Raw genomic sequence first — 25,937 nt, 5'->3', positions numbered from 1 at the left:
TTTTGGGCGGGTGGCACACCCGATGATGCTCAGGGGTTACTCTTGGCTATGCGGTCAGAAATTGCTCCTGGCTTGAGGGACCATAAGGGAAGCTGGGCGATCAAACCGAGGTTCATCTTAGGCTAGCGCCTTGCCCCTTGCGACAACCGCTCCAGCCCCTCATTTTATAATAGCCATATTAAAGATGTTAAAAAAAAACTGACGAGGTTAATTTAATGTCATTTAAATGCAAGATATCAATATATCGTTTAAAATTAATGTAATATTTAAAGAAATGAGGTGTAATCATTTTTGCAAAGTCTTACATATCCAACATCTAATTAACATTTGATGTATATTTCAGTTAAATGCTCAATTCCTCTATATGGTCCATGGCTACTATACTGGAAAACACAGCTCTTATTTTTCTGATATGAAAGGCATACAGAAGGCAACTGTGAGGTATTGAGAAAATAATATAAAAACAAGAGCAAAATCTTAAAATATATTTATGTTTGCTGTATTTATGAACAATGATTTACTTCCCTGCTTCTCAAATTTCTACTCTCTAAAATGAAATTTTCTAATAACTACCACACTCCTGTCAGGAAATTGTGGAGAAGATTTAAACATATGTTGTATCTGAAAGTGCTTCATTTTATCAGAGATTGACATATCCATGTAAGTAATTATTATTCCATTATTTTAATTTCCTTTCTTTTTTTATATTAATAATCTTTATTTTGACCAAAGTGGATTACAAATCATTCACAGTAGTATTTCAGGGACATAGTGACATTGAATCAGGGGCATTCCCACCACCAATGTTGTCCTCCCTCCACCTCTGTTCCCAGCATGTATCCCATATCGTCCCTTATTTCCCCCTCGGGCTGCTAGTATAAATGGTCCCTTCTGTGCCTAGCCTGTTGTAGACTGGGTATTGAGTCTGTTGTAGCTGGCTTTGGATTTGGTGTTCAAGTCTGATCATTTTTTATTTCTACTCAATGTTCATACAACTGTTTGGTCTTGGTGCCCTCCATTATTGTAGATGTACTCTTAGGGCTCTCCCAGATCACATTCTAAATTGATAGGACAATTAAAAATCTGGGTGTCTGACTTCCAGCTGAAAATATTTGTTCATTTTAAGTTTGCTTAACTCCTCACTCCCTTTCCCTAACCTTTATATTTAAAAAGATTTAAGGAAGAGTGGGAGTGAGAAGCAACAGAATAAAAATCTATATTAAATAATCAGGGTCATCTTGGCCATTGCTATAATGTTCTGCAATAAAATTAAACATACAGGTTACTTATATACCTATATATCAGAATGGCAGCCATTAAGGATTGGACTTTATTACTGTCATATAATATAAAACCTCATAGTTTTCAAAGTTTCAGACAACTTCCAAATTGAACTGTGGTTTCCCTAGTATTTATCTCCAAAATATAGTACAACCACAAGAAAGTCCTCTTAGAGTGGACTTGATTAATAAAACAGATATGGATCAATTCAGTAGGTTTTCCATAGATATTTTTGGTTACAGATGTGATTCATTAATTCCGATGTATTACAGACCACTTTGCTAGAGTGACTCCAACCTACACATTAATATTTGAACAGAAAGTGATAATTTAGTATAACCCATATTGTTTAATGCTTACTTACTGTGTGTAAGGCACTAGAGACATTTGAGTGAACAAAGTAAGTTTGTCTCACAGAGAAAGGCTATTTAATTTAGGTAAAGATATTTAATCTAAAATATGAAAACTTCCTACCAAAATATCTATGATAGATGAGTCAAAAAATATATTTTAAGAAGTGCAATATATCATCATAAGGAAAAGCAAGAAAAGCGGCATTTGCCTTGCAAGCAGCCGATCCAGGACCAAAGGTGGTTGGTTCGAATCCCGGTGTCCCATATGGTCCCCCGTGCCTGCCAGGAGCTATTTCTGAGCAAACAGCCAGGAGTAACCCCTGAGCAATGCCGGGTGTGGCCCAAAAACAAAACAAAACAAAACAAAAAAGAAAATTACAATGAATCAAGATAATTACAACGAATTTTAAGCTACCAAGTTTACTTTTGGGGACACATAAAAACGTAGTTATGATTCTTTTCTAGTCCCACATTGTAAGTATTTCATAACTTTCACTTTTAAAATTTTCTTATTTTTTACACTTATTTAAGGTAAATTTCATCTGTTATGTGAAACTAAGAGTAAGTCAAGTTAATATTCACTGAGCAAACATATTGAAATAATTCTCGATTTTTTTCAGTCAACATTACCTCTTAATATGACTCTCAGCCGTTTTGTTAGAAAACTATTATGGAAAACCATCCCAAACTTTGGACCTGCCTGAATCATTGACTATATTGGATAAAAATGAATTTTATTATCAGTTGCTAAATCACTGCTGTTGATCACTGAATAAAATAGTTCATTGAGCAATCTTTATATTTTACTGATTTTTAAAAAATAAAGTTCACTTTATAAAAGTCCAATAAATATATTTTGATATTTCCACCATAACTTTACAAGCAATTCCTTTTCTCTGCCCTATCATAACCACCTTCTGTTCTTTTATGATTTACTTTAATATTGTTATTGCAATTTTTTACTGGGTGAACCCTTCAATACCCTTGGCAGCAAGATTTTGTTGCAAGAAAACCAGAACTAAGCCTGTCCTTGGTGGCAACAATTATGAAGTCTCTCTGGACTAAGTTCAGGCTTTACTTACACTGACATTATGAATGTAATCTGAGTTAGTCCAGCTTCATCAGCTTTTCAAAATAAGTAATCAGCACGAGTCCTATAACTTGTTGCTTAAACGAGCATGTGTTTATTCAATGGTTTTGGATTATAAGTATTTCATTTGATTAACATCTGGCCTTAATGGAGTCTAGCCAAAACAATTAGTGGTACCTGTAGTAAAAATGTGATACCATAGAAAAATCATTTAAGTATTTTCATTGCTCCAGTAATTGAGTAAATTTATTCTAGACAGAATGTAATCATGGGGACTTTAGCTAGAACTAGGAAGGAACTGTGCTTTTCTTTTTGTGAACTGAACCTATATTAAGAAAGCAAATATATGGGATTCTTACATATATCTTTTCAGTAGGTAAAATTAAATAGACCATAAGAAACCATTTTTACATATTTACACATTAGGGGGGCTGGAGAGATAGCATGGAGGTAAGGCGTTTGCCTTTCATGCCGAAGGTCATTGGTTCAAGTCCTGACATCCCATATGGTCCCCAGTGCCTGCAGGAGCGATTTCTGAGCATGGTGCTAGGAGTAACCCCTGAGCACTGCTGGGTGTGACCCAAAAACCAAAAAAATAAAATACACAAACAAAAAAAACAGATTACACATTAGAAAATATTGAACTTTGTGTCCAAGGATTAAGATGAGGCTCTGGTAATAAGTATAAGATAATTGCGGATATTATAAAATAATACTTATTTATCAAAATGAATGATTTAATTTTTATTAAAATTAAATATAGGGGGATTAAATTAAATTAAAAAATAAAGTAAAAATATGTTCTTTGTATTTTATTATTATTATTATTATTATTATTATTATTATTATTATATGTTTTTCTGGGGCTTCACCTTATAGTGCTCAGGGTTACTCCTGACTCTGTGATCAGGAATTACTCCTGGAAGGCTCCAGGTACCATATGGAATGCCAGAAATTGAACCTGGGTTGGCTATGTGCAAGCCAAATGCCCTACCTAGAAAGAGTATTATCATGCTAGCCCTGGAACCCTATATTTAATTGTTAGTACTATGGGATAAATTAAATAGTAAAAGATAACTTGACATGCTTTGATGATATAGTCAATACTGTATATTAATAAACCCTATTTATTCAAACATTTAGATTGTTTTTATAATGTTTAGTACATATCACTTCAATCATCTTAACGAATTCTATTTTCATTAAAACTTATATAAATAAAAGCTGTAAAATATCAACAAAAAATTGGCCTAATTAAGAGCAATCTGATAATGATAGAAAAGCACAAAAAGATATAACCAGGAGATGATAAGATTAGTTTAATTTTCTATCTGTACAGGAATTGCTTATTTTATAAATCTCCAAATCTTTTTTTTTTTTTTTTTTTGGTTTTTGGTTTTTGGGCCACACCCGGCATTGCTCAGGGGTTACTCCTGGCTGTCTACTCAGAAATAGCTCCTGGCAGGCACGGGGGACCATATGGGACACCGGGATTCCAACCAACCACCTTTGGTCCTGGATCGGCTGCTTGCAAGGCAAACGCCGCTGTGTTATCTCTCTGGGCCCAAATCTCCAAATCTTTAATTATATAAAACCCTCGGAGAATCGTGAAAAGCTTAAGTTAGCAATTTTCCTTTACGAATTCTAACTGCGAGCATCTGGTGAACACTTGAATGACTTAGGTTCTTTGGAAATGATTATTTTAAGACCATTCAAAATGGTCTTGGACTTAAAAATCAGTTAGAATCACACTCTGCACGTGCATTTACTACTGGGGATTTTAAAAACTCACATTAGGAGCAGAGGTCTCAAGACTTTGTTGCTGTGGAGATGGGGACAGGAGGTAGGAATTGCACCCAGCTGATACCAAACACCCCTATGCACAGCTAAGCCAAGCATCACACATAGAGCTGGATTTCTGTGCCGCTTCACTAGTTGGCTTCTCACACTTACATTTAGACTTGACCAATTTGGGGAATCTGGACAACGTGTGTATGTGTACTGTACTCTGGAACTCCTGGGCCTTGCAGAAGTTACTTCAGCAGTTATTGCTCCATTTCCAGAACAGCTTCTGAAGTAGAGATGAAGAGAGGCACAGAAAGAATATTTTTACTTGATTGGAAGAAGAAACTGAATTACTAGTTATGTCTGTTACTTTTGGGTCCTAGGAGAAATGACATAATGAGAATGAATATAAGTACATTTCATTGAATATACCACTATTTATTGAAAGTTAAGTGTACATGTAGTGTGTTTTACAAAGTATGCTAAAGAGAGTTCTTCTTTTCATGTATCTTTGCACTTAAAAGTGTTTAAACATAGATTATATATTTTGGGGCTAAATAAGCAATGCATTATATATCATTGTTTTCTACAGTGTATTGTGTGCTGAGTACTCATGAATTAAATTTATTTTAATAAAGAATTATCATCTTTGGAAAACATTTGGGGCATTTGCTGTATAAGAAGGAAATTTATGAGCAAGTAACTCATCAGGGAGTAAAGTAAATTTATTTAAGAGCACTTTTGAAGCAACAGATTTTCATTTAATTTTCATACAAATAATTATTTAGTTATTATATATATATAATAATTATTTAGTTATTATATATATAATTATTTAGTTATTATATATATAATTATTTAGTTAGTTATTCCTATTTACTTGCTAAATAAATCCTGATGATGTTTTAATTTGGCAAAAATTTTGTGAACTTTTTTTGGTCAAATTTTTAGTTAAACATGTGTGATAAATCATCTATAATTTGCAAATCATGTAGACTTCTTCAGGAATTTAGGAAAGATAACTTGTATCTTGTATAGTAAATAGTTCCTCTCTACTTTTTTGTTTGGCATATTTTTGATTAGAAAATACATGACTGAAACCCAACTACAATCATATTTGTAAACAAATTAATAAAGATATTAATAAAAAAGTAAGTATTGTTTAGAAAATATTGCCTACATTAGTTCTTAAAAAATTACTTAACCAGGAATAACTTTAGGTGTTTAGATAAATAAAAATATTTGAAAATCATTCAACAGATGAGTGGCTAAAGAAGCTGTGGTACATATACACAGTGGAATATTATGCAGCCGTCAGGAGGGATGAAGTCATAAAATTTTCCTATACATGGTTGTACATGGAATCTATTATGCTGAGTGAAATAAGTCAGAGGGAGAGAGATAGATACAGAATAGTCTCACTCACCTATAGATTTTAAGAAAAATAAAAGAAATTTTTGCAATAATCCTCAGAGACAGAGAGAGGAGGGCTAGAAGGTCCAGCTCTTGACATGAAGCTCACCACAAAGAGTGGTGAGTGAATTTAGAGAAATAACTACACTGAGAACTATCATAACCATATAAATGAATGAGGGAAGTGGAAAGCCTGTCTAGAGTACAGTTTGGGGGGTGGGGAGGAGGGAGATTTGGGACATTGGTGGTGGGAATGTTACACCGGTGAAGGGAGGGTGATCTTTACATGATTGAAACCCAACTACAATCATATTTGTAATCAAGGTGTATAAATAAAGATACTAATAAAATTTAAAAAATTGAAAATCAGAATTGGATGATTAAGAAATAAGTGCATTCTGGAGCAGCATTTATACAATTGGCACAGCATTTGCTTTGATTGAACTTGATCTGGGTTTGATCCCCAGAGTCCCATATGGTCCCATGAGCCTTACCAGGAGTAATTCTTTAGCACAGAACTTGGGTGTAAGTCAATCACCCAATAAAAAACAAATGCAGAATTGAGTGTCCAATTTCTAACTCTGAAATGTGATGCAAATAATATATTCCAGAGTAGTACTATTCAAGAAAACAATACTTTCTTTAATAATGGAAATGTGATATTTGCATGATATGGCTATCACTAGATACATTTAACTATTGAGCCTTAAAATGTGGTTAGTATTTCAGAAAGATTAAATTTTATGTTTTGTGTTCTTAATTAATTTGAATTTAAATAGCTACTTTTGTAGGGACCGTTGATGCAGCTCAAAGATAGTGCCTTACAGATATGAGGCTTTGCATTCCATTATCAGCCTCTTTTACACAATGAAGATTATCTGCAGAGCTACTAGTGGATAGTGGATAATACATTGGAAAGAATAGTTGTAGAGTTTATTTCTAGTTTTAATATGAAATGAAAAAGTCTCTTTATTTTAACTACCAACCATCTATGGAACTTGCCTGTGCCCAAAGCAGAAGGCCTCTCATCTCTGATATGTGGTTTTTCTTAGAACATTTTTTTAATGTGTAATGTTTAGGTTTAGAAGATGAATATAGTATCATTCTGAACACTGGCTTAACATGTAGAAATGCAGATATAAATAAATTCTGGATTAGTCATAGGTGATTTGAGAAGCTTTTGTCTCTGGAAAATCATGGAATTTCAAATGACCTCTAGTTCAATTATGATAAATGAACCCAAGAGCATGACTTTTCCAGTTCATTGCTTAAGCGGTATGATGGGCAGGTAAGAAAAACATGTACAATGGAGATACTCTACAAGCGTAACTGCCTTCATGGAAAAGAAAATCTCAAAGTTCAGTCTGAATATTAAGAACAAGTTGTTAATACTTTTGTGCTTTTCTTCATAGCATAATTCAATAAGTATTTATTGAACACTACATTATATAAGGTACCGTCTTTGGAATTGGAGTTAAAAATAAAACCCAAACAAAGCAAAACCAAACTAAAGTTTTCCTCTAGTGAATAAGTTCATTCAACAAGCTTTTAATATCTTCTTCCAGGATCATTTTTGTCCTGAATATAGTCAAAATAAAATAAGCAAGATATAGGGTAAACATAAAAGTTGAAGTTTATTCTTTCATCTTACTCAACTTTCTGCAAAATATTTAGAGTTCAGTGCTCAGGTAGATGATAAAGCTTGTTTTTTGAGATGCAATATTTGGAAGCAAAGAATAAAACTGAAAAGACTTTAATCACTAGTTTTAGAAGAAGAGTTGTGCAGCATCATTTAGAATTTGAATATTTAAAGTATGTTTCAAGGATCTCTTTTCTCTATGAGCCAGATGAGAGAAAATTTATAGTACATAGAATGTCAATAAAAGGTCTTAAAGGCAAGCACATCCTTACCCTTAGATTATAGACATGGGAAGGGGAAAATTGAGTGTGGAACAGGTGGTGTCCTGGAACTAACATAGTGACAAGGAACGAACAGAGACCTTGGACAGATCAGTGTGTTATATCAAGGTATTTATATTTATCTAAATCACTAGAGTTAAATCAATTGTAAGCATGGGATCCAAACTACAATAGATAAACTTTAAAATGTGTCTGTTAAGGAGCAAGAAGTTTAGAAGTGACAGGTGTGTGTGTGTGTATGTGTGTGTGTGTGTGTGTGTGTGTGTGTGAGAGAGAGAGAGAGAGAGAGAGAGAGAGAGAGAGAGAGAGAGAGAGAGAGAGAGAGAGAGAGAGAGAGAGAGAGAGATGGGGTGCCAGGGAACCTTTGTGTAGGGACACTGACAGTGGTAGTAGGATTACAGTTGGAACATTGTATGTCTAAAATTCTTTTGTTGACAATTTTGTAAATCATTGTGATTACATTGAAACAAAACAATACAAAAACAAACAAAATACTAAGAGACATTTTTTGTTCCTGTTATGTGATGGTGTGTTTCTGTTTTCTGTTCATTCTGCCTGGAATGAAAACTAGACTATCACTTCCTCGGAGTTTGTTTTTGTGTGTCTCGCTAATCTAAAGTTAACTACTTCTTGTAGTTTTTTTAAATACTAATTATTTCACTTTATTGTAGTGATTTACTCCTTTACTTAAGAAAAAAAAATCACTTTAGTCTGCTTCAACATCAACCTTTCTTTTGTCTTGCATTCACTCCTTGATAGAATGGAATTTTATTTTGTTTAGAATAATGTCCCTTGCAACTGAACTAGGTCTGGTGTATGGTGGTTGTATTGTAAATATTTGCTGGATGTCTTGCAAATACTTTTTGTGTTTCTGTAACACAGAACTTAAAACAAAAGAAACACTGTTTGACATCATTATAAAAAAGCAAAACTTGTAAATTATATGGACATTTTAAAAAGTTTTGATGGTTCTGATTAGAGACAAGTACATTACTTAAATTCTGAAAAAAGAAAAACCTACAAACAAAATCACAACAGCATAAAATTATTTCTAGAGTGTGATTGTGTTGAGTGTTCTCTTGTCAAATTAAATATTTTTAAAAACAGCATTACCACTCAACAAGCTCCTTGCTTTGAAATGAAAAATGTGTACCTCCCATCAATATTTTCTTTTGCTGTTAAACATGCCATTTATTTACTGGATTAACAGTTTTAATAAAAGACTCTCCTTTCATTATTAAGAGTGTTAAGTCTTCCTTCCTTCCCTTTTTTCTCTTTCTCTTTCTTTCTTTCTTTCTTTCTTTCTTTCTTTCTTTCTTTCTTTCTTTCTTTCTTTCTTTCTTTCTTTCTTTCTTTCTTTCTTTCTTTCTTTCTTTCTTCTTTCTTTCTTCTTCCTTCCTTTCTTTCTTTCTTTCTTTCTTTCTTCTTTTTTTTCTTTCTTTCTCTTTCTTCTTTCTTTCTTCTTTTCTTTCTCTCTTTCTCTCTCTTTCTTTCTTTCTTTTTCTTTCTTTCTTTTCTTTCTTTCTTTCTTTCTTTCTTTTTCTTTTTCTTTCTTCTTTCTCTCTCTCTTTCTTTTTTCTTTCTTTCTTTTTCTTTCTTTTCTTTCTTCTCTTTCTCTTTTCTTTCTTTCTTCTTTCTTTCTTTCTTTCTTTTCTTTTTCTTCTTTCTTTCTTTTCTTTCTTTCTTCTTCTTCTTTCTTTCTTTTTCTTCTTTCTTTCTTTTTCTTTTCTTTCTTTTTCTTTCTTCTTTCTTTCTTTCTTTCTTTTCTTCTTTCTTTCTTTCTTTCTTTCTTTCTTTCTTTCTTTCTTTCTTTCTTTCTTTCTTTCTTTCTTTCTTTCTTTCTTTCTTTCTTTCTTTCTTTCTTTCTTTCTTTCTTTCTTTCTTTCTTTCTTTTTCTCTTTCTTTTTCTCTTTCTTTCATTTCTTTCTTTCCCCCCTTTTTTGGAGTACTGGATTAACACAAACCTCTAGAATGAGAAAATGTCTTCATTGTTCCATTATGTGAATGGGACTTATTAAGGTATTCCTTTTGTTATCATTTAATTCAGGATGCCAGAACCTTGTTGAAGTTAGGCTTCAATAGCTGGGTAATATCACTAAATTAAAGGAATGGGATCTATTTCCATGAAAAAATCCAGGGAAAAAGTATATTGATATTTTAAGATATGTCTTATTTTAGTAATTATACAGCATTCACACACAACTTCTCAGGTCGCATTAAGTTTTCATTGAACATCTGCATTACTGGATCACTATTTTCAGTATTATATATTTAGATAAATATTAATCTTTTTTATTTATAAAACTTAGGTTATAATGTCATAACAGTATTAAATGGTCACATTTTTAAAATTACATCTAAATTAAGTAGTAGAAAAGATTTCTCAGATCTAAATTATGAGAACTTTTTATTTTATTAATTTGAGGAAGGTGGATGAGAAATTAACACTTCATTAGAAGAGTAGATTTTAGAATGAGTGACTTTGAGCAATGAAAAACAAATGTAAAATTAAACTTATAAAACAACTGTAGTGGCAAAAGTTGGTGAGAAATGACCAATGAATATCTTCATTTTATATGAATTATTCTGATCTTTTATTATAGATTGAAATAAATTAAATATTTTCCAGAAGTTTTTATCTTAACTAATATATCAAGTAAAACATATAAAACCATTGAATAAAACTTGAGATAAGGTAAAATGTTCAGAATTTATTTATCAGTAAAGACATGGTCACAAGCATTAAAAATAATAGGGGCCAGAGAATTAGGGCATTTGCCTTGCACAAAGCCAATCCAAGAATAGTGGTTTGATTTTCCACATCCCGTATAGACATGCCTGTGTCTGCCAAGCGCAATTTCTGAGTGCACAACCAGGGGTAACCCTGAGGACTCCTGGGTGTGACCCAGAAACCAAAAAAAAAAAAACCAAAACAAAAAAAAAACAGTTTATAAAAAAGATAAAAGTTATGTGTTTATAGGGTAAATATTAAAAGTAAACCTAACATGAATTCTCTCAGTTATTCTGAAATTTGGCAGTATAGTTATGCTTAAAATGAGTGAAACAATGCAAAGTAGTTGACTTCTGTTATTGGGCTAATTATATTATAATATGCTTGCTTTCTATCATCTTGTTATTTTTATTATTATTTATATATTCATATATATTATTCATTTGTTGAGAAATTTTTACACATTATATAAACTATTTTTTTGCCATTGTCTAGTAGCTACTGTCTTTGATATCTTGAATGTTGTCAGGAATTTATTTGGACTACAAAATTCAGCTGAAAGCAAATTCCAGGCAGGTCTCCAGCACCCAGACTGATAGATATCTATGTCATCCAAGATGACCCTTTTAGCTATTTTTTTTGGACAGGATAGATAATTTCTTTGGGTGACTAAAATAGCTGTGGTTAGAAGTTGGCTTATTCCTGTGCCATACCAATTAAAATGGCTTCTGAAATAATTATTTTATGTACATTTTATATAAATATGAAAAAATTGTGTTTCTTGCTAGTCACATGTATTATGGAATAACTTAAATCTAGATCATAGTAGAAGAAAGCTGGTATACTTGGATAGGATCAAGGTTTTGAGCCACCCAATATTTTTTTTGGGGGGGAGCCACACTCAGCGATGCTCAGGGGTTACTCCTGGCTATGCACTCAGAAATTGCTCCTGGCTTGGAGGACCATATGTGACACTGGGGAATCTAACCTTGGTCTGTCCTAGACTAGAGCCAGCAAGGCAGACAGACACCTTATCACTCCATGCCACTGCTCCGGCTCCTAACCTCCCGATCTTTGGTGTGAGAAATAGAATGTAAACTGGACTCTTGAATGCGTTATTCTATAATATACCTGTTTTTGTTTTTCTTTTGTGGGAAGAAATGACTTCAAGGCTTTGGATAATAATTTTTCTTATTTAAAATGATCTACTACTCTCATAACTGCATATTTATTAAAATATAAGGTTGGATTTTTGTTTTTAAAGAGTCTTATAAAATCTTTCTAAATTATGCCATAACTTATCATTAATAATAATAAAAAATCTTATGAGAATGTCTTTTGTGTCGGCACCTGATGAAAGTATACTTTATATTTACATATACATATTTTCAGTCTCAGCAGTCTTGCAACTAAGCAACCGTCTTATATTTAAGAATGTCTAATAACAAATGTAAATTAATTACACATATGTGGAAGGTAAAGTTGACGTTTTGATTCCCTTTCTCTAGCAAACAATAAAAGGTCCATAATTTGGTGCCAAAAATTATGGAATTAAGTAATAAAGGCATTTTCCTGTATTTTCTTTGAGGGGTCCATTTTCAGCAGTCATTTTTGTCTTTGAGGATGTAACTTTGAAGATCTTAAACATGAACAAGCGTTGAAATTTCTAACCCAGCTAAGTAAGATGAAACTTCATTTCAGTCCAAGACTTAGTCAAAGAGGTGTTGTGTGAGGATTGCTAGGCAAAAAGGAAGAAATATTCGTTGTGGTGAAAATAACTTCTGTTTTCTGTACTAAAAATATTAGAAAGTGAGAAAGTAAAGGTATTGTGAACTTGGTATTGTGAACTTTTAAAGTATCTAAATATAATAACTTCCGTGGCAATGGGTGTTGACACATGATGCTTTGAGCTGAGAAACCTAGTAAGATTGAATTTGTATACAAGAGAACAAGGAAATTCAGGGTAAGGGCCGTTCTCAAATAAACACAGCCTTGTTTTCTTACTATTTCAGGCTATGGTTTGTTAGTTTGTTCCAGTTATTGATTGAACTTTTGTCCATTTTGCTCAGTTCTCTGACACTCATTATGGCTTTGGTTTGCTGCAAGCAGAAGGAACAGGAGACGGCACGAATTTTATTCTCTCTCTCTTTCCAGGTTTGAAGTAAGTGTTCTTTTCCTTGGCATTTAGTTGTGCCAGTGTACCAATCACAGTCACACATACTTGCCTGTGTACGAGCAATACTGCAAAAGGGAATTAAACCGTCTTTATCCCTCACCCGTAGGAGTTCACAATAAGAAACAGACAATATATGCGCACACAAATAGGGAAAGCAGGCACACAGCTGTATAAACAATGAAGTAAAATAAATTAGAGAATTTTGGTATGAACTGTGAGTGCATGTGTTGTTTGTGCTCTGGAAATGAGGTGAAATTCTTCAATTTGAGAATCTACTGGAGTCATTTTTGTAGGTAAGGAAGGAGGAAGGATGGTTGTGGGAGAATCTTTCTTTCAGTTAGAAGGGAACAGTTTTTTTTTGAGTTTGAGAAGAGATTATTTTTACACTTCAGAAGTATCTACTGTAAGGGTTTATGCACTGTAGCATACATAGTTCTAGGTTCTAAGATACTTGGTTATAACCAGTACAGAAAAGAAAATTTAAAAAGTTTTTATCAGGACATAACCAGCAAGAGAGATTTTTCTAAGCTTTTTTTCCACTGGAACCACATTAAGAAAGAAAACAAAACAAAATCCAGGATGTATTATAATTGTACATTCCACTTATAACCTGTTAGCATATGCCAATTGATTTTCCAAGGAAGTGATTACTTTGAATGAGTGGTTCTCTTTTATCTTTCTTTCTTTTTTGTTTTAAATAGGAAACTTTTTATTTTGCCATTGTCTAGTATTTACTGTGTTTGACATCTTGAATATTGTCAGGAATTTATTTGAACTCACAAAATTCAGCTAAAAGCAAATTCCAGGCAGGTCTCTACCTCCAGCACCCTGGACAGATAGGTATCTCTGTCTCTTAAATATATCCAGATAGGGAATTTGAAAACCTCCCTAAGAATCCTTTCCAGGGTTTAAAAAGCCTTTACTGCCAATAAGATATTTCCATCTAACTTAAATTCCTTTGGTTGTAATTTAAGTTTATTTCCTCTTCCTTTTTCCTCATTAGAGCTAAAGAATAACCCCCAATAGCCATTCTTCTAAATTCAGCTATTAAATAAACACCTCATGCCTCTGTCTTGGATACAACGAACTTCTATTTTTACATGTTAGTTTTTTATATTTTTATTTTTTCCCTATGGTCTTTGACTTTTACTCAAAATAAAATAGTCTACTAAAATCCCTTAAATTTATGTCTGTAATTGATTTCATGGGTTTCATTCTATAAATTTCAACATATCAATCTGTAATATTTCTTTAGTTCCAATCAGATCATATTTATTAGGTTATAAAAACCTTAACTAATATTGGAATTTGAAGTTTATGCTTTTTTGGAATGTATTAGATGATTATCTTAATATATTAATGATCATTTCCTAGACCTGAGTACCAAGGGCAAGCAATGTACTTTTAGATATTACAATGAGATGGAATAAGTTTGTTTGTTTTGCAACTTACAAAATGAGGAGATGGACAAAATGATTTTAAGATTTTATCCTCCTTGGGGGCTGGAGTGATAGCATAGCAGGGAGGGAGGGTGGTCACCTTGCATGGAGCAGACCCAAGTAGAATCTCAGGCATTCCATATGACACCCCCCACGCACACACTACAGCCCACCAGGAGTGATTCCTGAGCTCAGAGCCAGGAGTAACCCTTGAGTGCTGCCACGTGTTGCCCCCAAACCAACCAATCAACCAAAAAAGATTTTACTCACCTTTGACACTGATATTATTAAAAAAAAATTTTTGTGGTCACACTCAGCAGTTCTGAGGGCTTACTCTAGGAGGTCTCGTTATGCCCAATAATTTAATGATTATGTTTTAAGACTCCTTTTGTCAAAACACTTATTTTTTCTACCATTATTATTTTTTGTTATTATAGATTCTATATATGAATGAGATTATGTAGTATGTTTTTTCTCTCTGATTTAATTCACTTAGCATGATTTCCTCAAGTATTAACTATGCAGTCATAAAAAAAAAACTAGTTCTTTTTAGAGACTATTTTGTATGTATATATGTAGTAAGCAGGTATAATATAGTATATATTTTTTATCCACTTATCATATTAGCTGTTTCTTTTTTTTTTTTTTTTTGGTTTTTGGGCCACACCCTGTGACGCTCAGGGGTTACTCCTGGCTATGCACTCAGAAGTTGCTCCTGGCTTCTTGGGGGACCATATGGGACGCCGGGGGATCGAACCGCGGTCCGTCCTAGGCTAGCGCAGGCAAGGCAGGCACCTTACCTCCAGCGCCACCGCCCAGCCCCCTTATATTAGCTGTTTCTTAAATGCCATTTTTGTGTGTGTGTGTGTGTGTTCTTGAGTCACACCCATAGTTCTTAGATCTTACTCTTGGCTGTGTGCTCATGGATTATTTTTGGTAGGGCTCTATGGACCATATGGAATGCCAGGGATTGAATATGTACAAGGCAAGTGCCCTATCCACTGTACTATTTCTTCAACAACACCTTAAGTGCCATTACTTTTATCCATAATGGTCAATGTGTAGCATTCTGTCACTATTTTCTCAAGCAAGACAGTCTAAAGTCTACTTTTAATTTTTTGTTTTTGTTTTTGGGCCACATCCGGCTATGCTCAGGGGTTACTTCTGGCTATTCACTCAAAAATCACCCCTTGCAGGCTCAGAGGACCATATAGAATGCCAGAAGCGAACCACTGTTGGTCCTGGGTTGGCCGTTTGCAAGGCAAATGTCCTACCTCTGTGGTATCTCTCCAATCCCTACTTCTAAAATTTTTATTTTTATCTGTATTTTGGGCCACACCTAAATCCAATACTGGGCATTAAATTTAAGACTACTATATATAAAAATGTGACCCATTTCCTGAGCTGTTACCCCCACCTTTCATTAGTTTAAAATTGAGATACATCTTAATATGTATGTACTCCTGGATGCCTATCTTCACGTATATGATGATACACAATAAGAAAATATAAGTTTTTGTACATGCTTGATAATTGTATTCTTGCCTAAAATTTTTGAGAGACCACTAATATGCTTTTGTTAAATAAGTTTTATTTATTTATTTATTTATTTATTTATTTTTATTAAATAACTCTTAGTTCATTGGAAAAGAGACTAATCCTCCAATTTTTATGTCTTTCATGCCATGGGTTCCTTTTAAAAATACATGCTAACAAAATGAACATTCTGAGGATAGAGTTCCCTTCAAATAATAGCTTTATTTAAAAAACTTAAGAAGTATGGAATCTAAAATATTTACAGTATTAAAAGAATTCTCAAAAGTAGGGCACTGAAAAAAAGTGCATGGCAGAAATATTTTTGGGGTGGATCTCTTTTTTTTAATATATTTTTTATTTAAACACCTTGATTACATACATGATTGTGTTGTTTGGGTTTCAGTCATGTAAAGAACACCATCCATCACCAGTGCAACATTCCCATCACCAATGTCCCAAATCTCCCTGCTCCCCACCCAACCCACCTGTACTCTAGACAGGCTTTCTATTTCCTTCATACATTCTCATTATTAGGATAGTTCAAAAGGTAGTTATTTCTCTAACAAAACTCATCCCTGTTTGTGGTGAGCTTCATGAGGTGAGCTGTAACTTCCAGTCCTTCTCTCTTTTGTGTCTGAAAATTATTATTGCAAGAATGTCTTTTATTTTTCTTAAAACCCATAGATGAGTGAGACGGTTCTGCGTTTTCCTCTACAAAGTGATAGTAATCAAAACAGCATGGTATTGGAATAAAGACAGGACCTCAGATCAGTGGAATAGGCTTGAATACTCAGAGAATGTTCCCCAGACATACAATCACCTAATTTTTGATAAAGGAGCAAGAAATCCTAAATGGAGCAAAGAAAGCCTCTTCAACAAGTGGTGTTGGCATAACTGGCTATCCACTTGCAAAAAACTGAACTTAGACCCCAAGTTAACCTCATGTACGAAGGTAAAATCCAAATGGATTAAAGACCTCGATATCAGACCCAAAACCATAAGATATATAGAACAACACGTAGGCAAAACACTCCAGGACATTGAGACTACAGGCATTTTCAAGGAGAAAACTGCACTCTCCAAACAAGTGAAAGCAGAGATTAACAGATGGGAATATATTAAGCTGAGAAGCTTCTGCTCCTCAAAGGAAATAGCGCCCAGGATACAAGAGCCACCCACTGAGTGGGAGAAACTATTCACCCAATACCCATCAGATAAGGGGCTAATCTCCAAAATATACAAGGCATTGACAGAAATTTACAAGAAAAAAACATCTAATCCCATCAAAAAATGGGGAGAAGAAATGGACAGACACTTTGACAAAGAAGAAATACAAAAGGCCAAAAGACACATGAAAAAATGCTCCACATCACTAATCATCAGGGAGATGCAAATCAAAACAACTATGAGGTACCACCTCACACCCCGAGATTGGCATACATCACAAAGAATGAGAACAAGCAGTGTTGGGGGGGATGTGGAGAGAAAGAAACTTATCCACTGCTGGTGGGAATGCCGTCTAGTTCAACCTTTATGGAAAGGGATATGGAGATTCCTCCAAAAACTGGAAATCGAGCTCCCATACGATCCAGCTCTACCACTCATAGGAATATACCCTAGGAACACAAAAATACAATACAAAAACCCCTTCCTTACACCTATATTCATTGCAGCACTATTTACCATAGCAAGACTCTGGAAACAACCAAGATACCCTTCAACAGACGAATGGCTAAAGAAACATGTGGTACATATACACAATGGAATATTACGAAGCTGTTAGGAGAGATGAAGTCATGAAGTTTTTCCTATACATAGATGTACGTGGAATCTATTATGCTGAGTGAAATAAGTCAGAGAGAGAGAATGGGGTGGATCTCTTTTTCACGTGGTTATATGCTGAGCCATTCATTTTCACTTGATTTCCCCTTAAACTTTTATTGAACTTTGTATTAAACATTGAAAGGCACATCGTGTTAGCCACATTACCTCCCTGACTTAAAAACACCAGTGTCTGCTGAAATATTCTCCGTTGGAAAGGCAAAATAAGGATAGGTCTTTTCTCTTGCCTTTTCTCTTTTTCATATATCAGCCTGGCCTTCCCTTGCCCTCTCCTTCTTGACACACCTTACTTTAAGCATTTTCTGCTTGACCTGAAAAATGTTCTTAATCAAATCCAATGACTAATTAAATAAGGGAAAACTAAATTCTATCACAGTCTAAAATCTAGATATCAGAACAAGATAATAAGTATATAAACTTGAACTACATATCTTCTATTAGAATTGCTGCCAATGCAGCAATTGGTTTTGTGTCTGAGTCCTAAGCCATTTCCTTTGTTCTCTTCTGGACATCTTCATGCTCTTTTCATCTAGCCTCTGACCTGGCACTAAGCTTTCAGCAGAGGCTTATGTACTAAATGACTAAGTGTTTGTTATCTGAAACCATTAACTGGCTGTCTTAGTAACTGATGGATATTTAAAGTGATTTTCAGTGACAATAGAATCAAGAGACTCAAACTATAACAAGTTAAACACAAAATGGACCTGTTACGCTGGGGGTTAGGGGGTAGAGATATGGGATGCTATGTGGAGAACTACAGTGGAGGGAGTTCAGCACTGGTGTTGGAAATGACCCTAAACACTATCACTAAATACCTGAAATACAACCATGAAAGACTTGTAATTCACAATGAAATCAAAAAATAAAATAAAGTGACTTTTAATATTTTTGTCCTGTCTTCATACATTGTAACTTGCATTAAATATTTATTTGGTAATGTATAATTTATATATATATTATATATATGTTTTGGGGTCACACCTGGCAGCTCTCATGGTTTACTCCTGGCTCTACACTCAGAAATCACTCTTGGCAGGCTTGGGGGACTATATGGGATGACAGAATTCGAACCACCGTCCTTCTGCATGCAAGGCAAACACCCTACCTCCGGCCCCTATAATTTATAATTTTATTTAACTTATGTATTATGTAGATGTTGGAGTAAATTGTGAGCAAGAATTTTTTTGAAATTTTTTTTATATTTAGTGCTGCCTCCTAAATTTTGAGAAGCTTAAAATGTTCTCTGCCACTTTTTACAACTTTCTATTTTTTTTTTTAATTTTTGGGCCACACCTGGTGGTGCTCAGAAATTATTCCTGATGGACTCAGGGTTACCTAATGGGATGCTGGGGATAGAATCCAGATTAGCTATATACAAAGCAAATATTCTACCCGTTGTGTTAGCGCTCTGGCCCCGTCTTCTTCAACTTTCTGTCCATCAATTTTTTTTTTGTCACACCTGGAAGCACTCAGGGGTTACTACTGGCTCTACACTCAGGAATCACTCTAGGCAGGCTCAGGAGACCATCTGGGATGCCAGGGATTGAACCAGATTGGCCTTGTACAAGGCAAATGACCCACCCATTGGTGCTATGAATCCAGCCTCAATATATCTATTTTTTATCTCATCACTCCTATCCTTCTTGTTTAATTGACTCTTTTTATATCATTCCTCTCATCATATTAAAAACACAAAACAAACTAATGTGGGACATTTGGGGGGAGGGGATTCATTTTGAGAATCTTTCCTTCTATAAAATTCCCACCATCGTCCCAACGTCTAGATATAAATGATTTTCCCCTTCCAATTTTAAATTTACCATAAGGTATATAGAACAACACGTTGGTAAAACACTCCATGACATTGAGACTAAAGGCATCTTCAAGGAGGAAACTGCACTTTCCAAACAAGTGGAAGCAGAGTTCAACAGATGGGAATATATTAAGCTGAGAAGCTTCTGTACCTCAAAAGAAACAGTGCCCAGGATACAAGAGTCACCCACTGAATGGGAGAAACTATTTACCCAACACCCATCAGATAGGGGCTAATCTCCAAAATATATAGGGCACTGACAGAATTTTACAAGAAAAAAACATCTAATCCCAACAAAAAATGGGGAGAAGAAATGAACAGACGCTTTAATAAAAAAGAAATACAAATGGCCAAAAGGCACATGAAAAAATGCTCCACATCACTAATCATCAGGGAGATGCAAATCAAAACAACTATGAGATACCATCTCACACCACAGAGATTGCATACATCACAAAGAATGAGAACAATCAGAGCTGGCGGGGATGTGGAGAGAAAGGAACTCTTATCCACTGCTGGTGGGAATGCCATCTAGTTCAACCTTTATGGAAAGCGATATGGAGATTCCTCCAAAATCTGGAAATTGAGCTCCTATTTGACCCAGCTATTTCACTCCTAGGGATATACCCTAAGAACACAAGAATACAATAAAAAAAAACCAAAAACCTGTCCTCACACCTATATTTATTGCAGCACTATTCACAATAGCCAGGCTCTGGAAACAACCAAGATGCCCTTCAACAGAGGAATGACTAAAGAAACTGTGGTACATATACACAATGGAATATTATGCAGCCATCAGGAGAGATGAAGTCATAAAATTTTTCTATACATGGATGTATATGGAATCTATCATGCTGAGTGAAATAAGTCAGAGGGAAAGAGAGAGACATAGAATAGTATCACACATCTATGGGTTTTAAGAAAAATAAAAGTCATTTTTGCAACAATCCTCAGAGACAATGAGAGGAGGGCTGGAACTTCCAGCTCACTTCATGAAGCTCACCACAAAGAGTGGTGAGTGCAGTTATAGAAATAACTACACAGAGAACTACCATAATCATGCAAATGAATGAGGGAACTGAAAAGCCTGTCTGGAGTACAGGTGGGGGTGGGGTGGGATGGAGGGAGATTTGGGACATTGGTGGTGGGAATGTTGCACTGGTGAAGGGGGATGTGTTCTTTACATGACTGAAACCTAATAACAATCATATATGTAATCAAGATGTTTAAATAAAGGGAAAAAAGATAATCAATGCAGACATTAAAAAAACATTTCTGAACTTATAGTTCAGGTTTAGGTTTCAGCTTTATAAATCATGCGTGCATTTTTATTTTCCTGATACATTAATCATTAAGTGATTTATTCTACAGTGATAATTTAATTCATATATGGCTCAGAGTGATGGAAAAATTGTAATTTAAGATGTCTTTGGAATTTATGTCAATTTACATGATACATTATATAAAATATTACTTTGGTGAAAATAATATCCTTAAATATTATGTAGATATATGATTACTTACATTTATAAGATGCTATTACCTTGCATTCTAAAAAAAAAGAAAGGTTAAATGGAGTCATCTCAGCCTTCCATAGTCCCCTGAACACTGCTGAGAGCAACTTTAAACACAGAAGTAGGTATAACCCCTGAGCACTGTTGGGTATGGCTTAAAAAATGAAAAAAATTAAGACTATCTCAGGTTGACAATCTTTGAAGTAATTTGTTTTAATGAAAAATATATGCATCTTTATAATTGATATCAAGTATAAGTTAAATGAAAGGTTTATTCAAAGGTCTGGAGAGCTGGTAAAACAAATAAAGTGCTTGCCTTACACACATTTGATTTGAGTTTGATCCTTGGCGTCATGTGTCATCCACAAAACCCCATAAGGAGTGATCCCTTAGCACAAATGAGTGTAGCTCCAAAGACAAAATAAGTATATAAATAAAATAAATCAGCTACTGTGGTTTAAATACTATAAGAAACAAACAGGGGTCAAAGTGATAGTATAACATTCAAGGTGCAACCTTACATGCAATCCACTTGAGTTTGATCAGACATTCATGAACATTGCCAGAGTAATTCCTGATTCAGAGCCATAAATAACACCTGAATATTGCTGGCATGACCACCAAGCCAAAACCAGAACCAAAACCAAAACCAAAACAAACAAAAAAAAAGAACAACAATGGAAAGGTTTATTAAATTCTGGAACCTTATTGTCTGAATCATGTCACACTCTTTATTGTTAGGAATGTTCCACTTATTTAATATTATAAAAATAATATATGATCTATTTATCTTTGTGGTGATTAGGTCATGTCTCGCCTCTATAGATACAATATGTATGAAATCTTAGAGAGATAAAATGGTTGAATCACACTGTGATATTGAATAGGTACAAAAACAAAGCACAAAACTCTATAACTCATAACAGATCCAGTTGAACCTACTCTCATAGAGTTTGGGTCCATAAGATTCAAGATAAGTGGGCCCAGAGAGATAGCACAGCGTCAATCCAGGACCAAAGGTGGTTGGTTCGAATCCCGGTGTCCCATATGGTCCCCTGTGCCTGCCAGGAGCTATTTCTGAGCAGACAGCCAGGAGGAACCCCTGAGCAACGCCGGGTGTGGCCCAAAAATCAAAAAAAAAAAAAAAAGATTCAAGATAACTTTGGTCTTAGATACCAATATGACAAAGATAGTCAAAGATAGGTTTGGATTCAAAAAACATAACGAGAATATAATTCTATCAGTGTGAACTCACAGATTTTAAAATATGAGAGTAGATAACAAAAGCTAATCTAGTTCAAAGCAAATGTTAGAACTCTAAAAATTCAGCGATATGGGCAACCCATAGCATTCATTCTTAAAGTCCTTTTAACAGGATTAATTCATAATTCATAACTTCAGTATTGCACTCAGACTCCTATTGTTCTCTTCAGCTTCCTTTCTCCTCTATTATACTCTCCTTTCAATAGCATGTAACTAAATACAGTTAAAAGAAGTTATCATCTTCTCCAAATTTCTGGATTTGCTCAGTGTTGTTTCTTCTTATTTGGCAGGTTAAGTTCTGCTAATACTTTACCCTCATTCTCTATGTCATTTCCTTAAGAACGCCTAGTGTACTTCCTTGAGTTTGAATTAGATGCTCACATATCTTCTCTCAAGTTTCCTGAATAAACATTATCATAGCAATCTCCTTGTGTAACAGTAGATTGTTGGTATGTCTGCCCTTCCTGTATCTGCTTCCTGTGCTTCCTCCACATTAGATCTGAAAGTTAGAACTCTGATTCCTTCACTTACATTCTGAGCATCTGCCACATTGTAAGGTCACTGTGGTGAAGCATAAATAAAATCACTCATTCATTTCGCATTTATTTACTCAGTGCCCTCAGTGGCCTAGAGACTTCAAACTTTATATTTTAATTGTTTATATGAGTATGTAAATTAAAAAACATTGCACCTGCTATAAGTTTCTCAGTAAAATACCTGCTGACAATTATAACTTAATAATAAAATAATAGCAATAAATATATGACAAATATTTGCTGAGCACTTATACTATATAACATAATGTTCAAATGTTACTATTAGCTGCTACCCTTATTACTATTATAGATCACTCAGAGAAAATAAGTTAAATGAAAAGAATATGCAATAAGAAATTATCACTAAGATCTGCTCACTTCTATTTTATATTGAGAAAATGAAAGTATGGTACTTAGATATACATTGATATTTGTGCTTTTAAAATGCATTTTGATTCATAGGGATCCATACTACTAAATTTTTTTAATTTTTTAATTTTTTTATTTTTAATTATGTGAACAATGATGCAAAGAAAGAGGACAAGGTAAAGTTACAGTAGAAGGGCAATCACCCAAAAACAGTTCTCAGAAGAAATCCCCCTGCTGACACCTCAATTTTAAACTTACAATCAAAGAATGATAAAACAGAACCCATGTACAATTACTTTGTCCCCCAAGATCCCAGATTGCAGTACATTATAAATTTTTCTAGAGGTACACAAAGCAATCTAAAGCCATAACATTTATATAACTCCTTAAACTTGAAGACATAGTAGTTTTTTACATTTCCATGCACTTGCATATTAGTTCAAGTCAACCTACAAGTCATACTACTAATTTTTTCATCATAATATTCAGAAAAAAATTCACTTCTAAGGTTTGGACTTATTTTCAGAAAGTAATGCTGTATAAGTGAAAATTGCTTAGAAATTTACTTGGGATGTCCCCAGTGAGATTCTCTGTATTTCAAAGAAAGGGTTGTAGGCTATAATTACACATAGCCTATCTGTCCTCTTTACCTGTTATTCTTACAATGAACGTGGAAGTGGAAGTGGTCACTCTGGACAAGAACTGAGTGCTGAAAAGAGCTAAAGTGATATTCATGACACCTTTCAGTAACAGAATTGCAAATCAAAGTGCATAAAATGGGACAAAGGGTGTCTTTCAAAGAGGAAAACTGGAGACATTGATAGAAGTAAACTCTGGTGAAGGGATGATTGTTTACACACTGTATGATTGAAACTCAATCATGGACAAATTTGTATCTCAAAGTGATTAAAAAAAATTTTTTAAAGTTACTACATACGTACAAAAATAAATTAAAAAATTTCATCCAGATTCTGGTGAGATAGTACAGTGGGTGGGACACTTGCCTGGCATGCAGCTGACCTAACTTTCATATCTGGCACCTCATCTGGTTTCTTGAGGTCTCCAGGAGTAACTTCTAAGCGCAGAGCCAGGAGTAACCCTAAGCATCACTGGGTGTGCCCTTACCCCCGCTCCAATTCTATCTTCTCCAAACTATCCCCAAATTTGTCATATTGGGCAAGACAAGTTCTCTGTATGATTACTATCAATTAAAAAAATGAAAGCTATATTACTGCAATAAGACATGTCCTATATAAATCTAACTGGGATTTGAAATTTTAGTGTTTCCTCATTACTTCATTTATATCACAAAAACACAGACACACTGACTTTCCCAAAATCATTTAACTCACAAGCATCAACGTAGAGATTGTTTTGAGTGTTCTCTACACAAAAATCTATGTTTTCTCACAGGAAATGTATAGAGAAAGATTCAGGGACATATATTGCTCAAGCTTAACATTACAATTCTCATTCTATTTGAAGCTAAGAAAATTGAAGTATTAGGAAAAATGGAAAAATAAGCTCCTTAGAAATAATTAAGATTTAAAATTCTCTGTTATTTTGGCCAGAGAATCAAATACCATGTCTGAAATTTAAAAGAAGCTGAGCAATCTTATGACTAATAATAGCATTTGTAGTCATGAGGATTGAGACCAAAAGAAAAAAAGGGGAGCAACAGTAAGCTTTAAGGTCAAATATTCAGCAGTAAGGGGTTATAAAAACACTCCCACCCTCCTAAGTTCAAATGCCATGCAAAGGATTAACTAAAATTGTGGTATTTGTCATTAAGAGTTCTTTTGAGGAAGGAGGCATTGAGTCATTTGATATGACAGGAAGGCTACTTAATATGCTTCCTGTCAGAATTTCTCTCCCCCCAGCATTGTTGATAAGATGTGCTGATTATAAATTCTTATTTAATAAGTTTGTTCTCAATGGAGGTTTTAGAGCATGTATATAAAAGTTCCATTGTCAGTATTATTAAATGGATCTATGTATTATTTTTAGGGAGTCGATGAATTGGCATTTTGGTCCTAATCATTCTGATGAAAAGTTTGGATGAGATGTGATTTTTTCCCAGTGCAACTCCCTGAGTGCTTATTCAAGACAGTAATCTGATGAATGAACTTTCTACAGACTGAAGGAATTCTGAAAAACAGAGTGCTTCTTAACAAATATGAAAATTAAAATTTTCATCGAGGTCTTTTTCATATGCTAAGGTACCAATTAGTTGTAGTAATAAAAGTTTACAAAGAGAAATCTTATTCTTTCCTATGCCCTATACCCTGTAAGTAAAATCTAAAGGTTATTTTCTAATTCTGTATTTACTTATTGTATCTAGACCAGAGTACAATAGCCTTAGATGGGATATAGCAGAATTCATTTATATTTAAATGTCTATGGTGCAGTAGACAGTTTGCTGATTGTAAATCCTGCCAATTTCACATGGGAGAAATTATATTGGTATAAAGTTATACTTACTTTAAAAAGAGCACCTGATAAGTGATTCGAAGTATATATATTTATACTATTTTATATTTTATATACATTATGCAAACATATATCTAATATATAATAATATATTTATATTATACATATCTTTATTTTTATACATTTATGATTTATATTTTGTAAATAAATATATATGTAATGTATATAATATATTTATATTATTTAATTATATTATACATAGCTATGTATAATAATGCATATATTATAATTATATATTTATGTATATAAAACTTTCTTTTAGAAACTCTATGAAATAATAGATTTGGTTAGAAACTAAACATTTCAAATTTCTACTCTCACCTTCAATTTAGCATTCTCACTTATGCCAATCCTCATGCTCCTTTCAAGGTACCAAGGAAGAC

General features: G+C 33.9%; 1 protein-coding gene across 1 annotated transcript in view; it reads right to left on the bottom strand.

Annotated features, from left to right (window-relative positions):
• Positions 1-25,937, bottom strand: part of LOC126025931 (collagen alpha-1(VIII) chain) — a 166,092-nt gene that overhangs the window by 59,851 nt on the left and 80,304 nt on the right. Inside the window, exon 2 of the mRNA XM_049785647.1 lies at positions 4,678-4,795. The gene's annotated coding sequence lies outside the window, so the exon portion shown is untranslated. The remainder of the gene's footprint in view (positions 1-4,677; positions 4,796-25,937) is intronic.

Source organism: Suncus etruscus, chromosome 13 (assembly GCF_024139225.1).
Source record: "Suncus etruscus isolate mSunEtr1 chromosome 13, mSunEtr1.pri.cur, whole genome shotgun sequence".
NCBI lineage: Eukaryota > Metazoa > Chordata > Mammalia > Eulipotyphla > Soricidae > Suncus > Suncus etruscus.
Note: the sequence above shows the minus strand (reverse complement) of the source record. Positions and strands in the feature narration are given on the sequence as shown.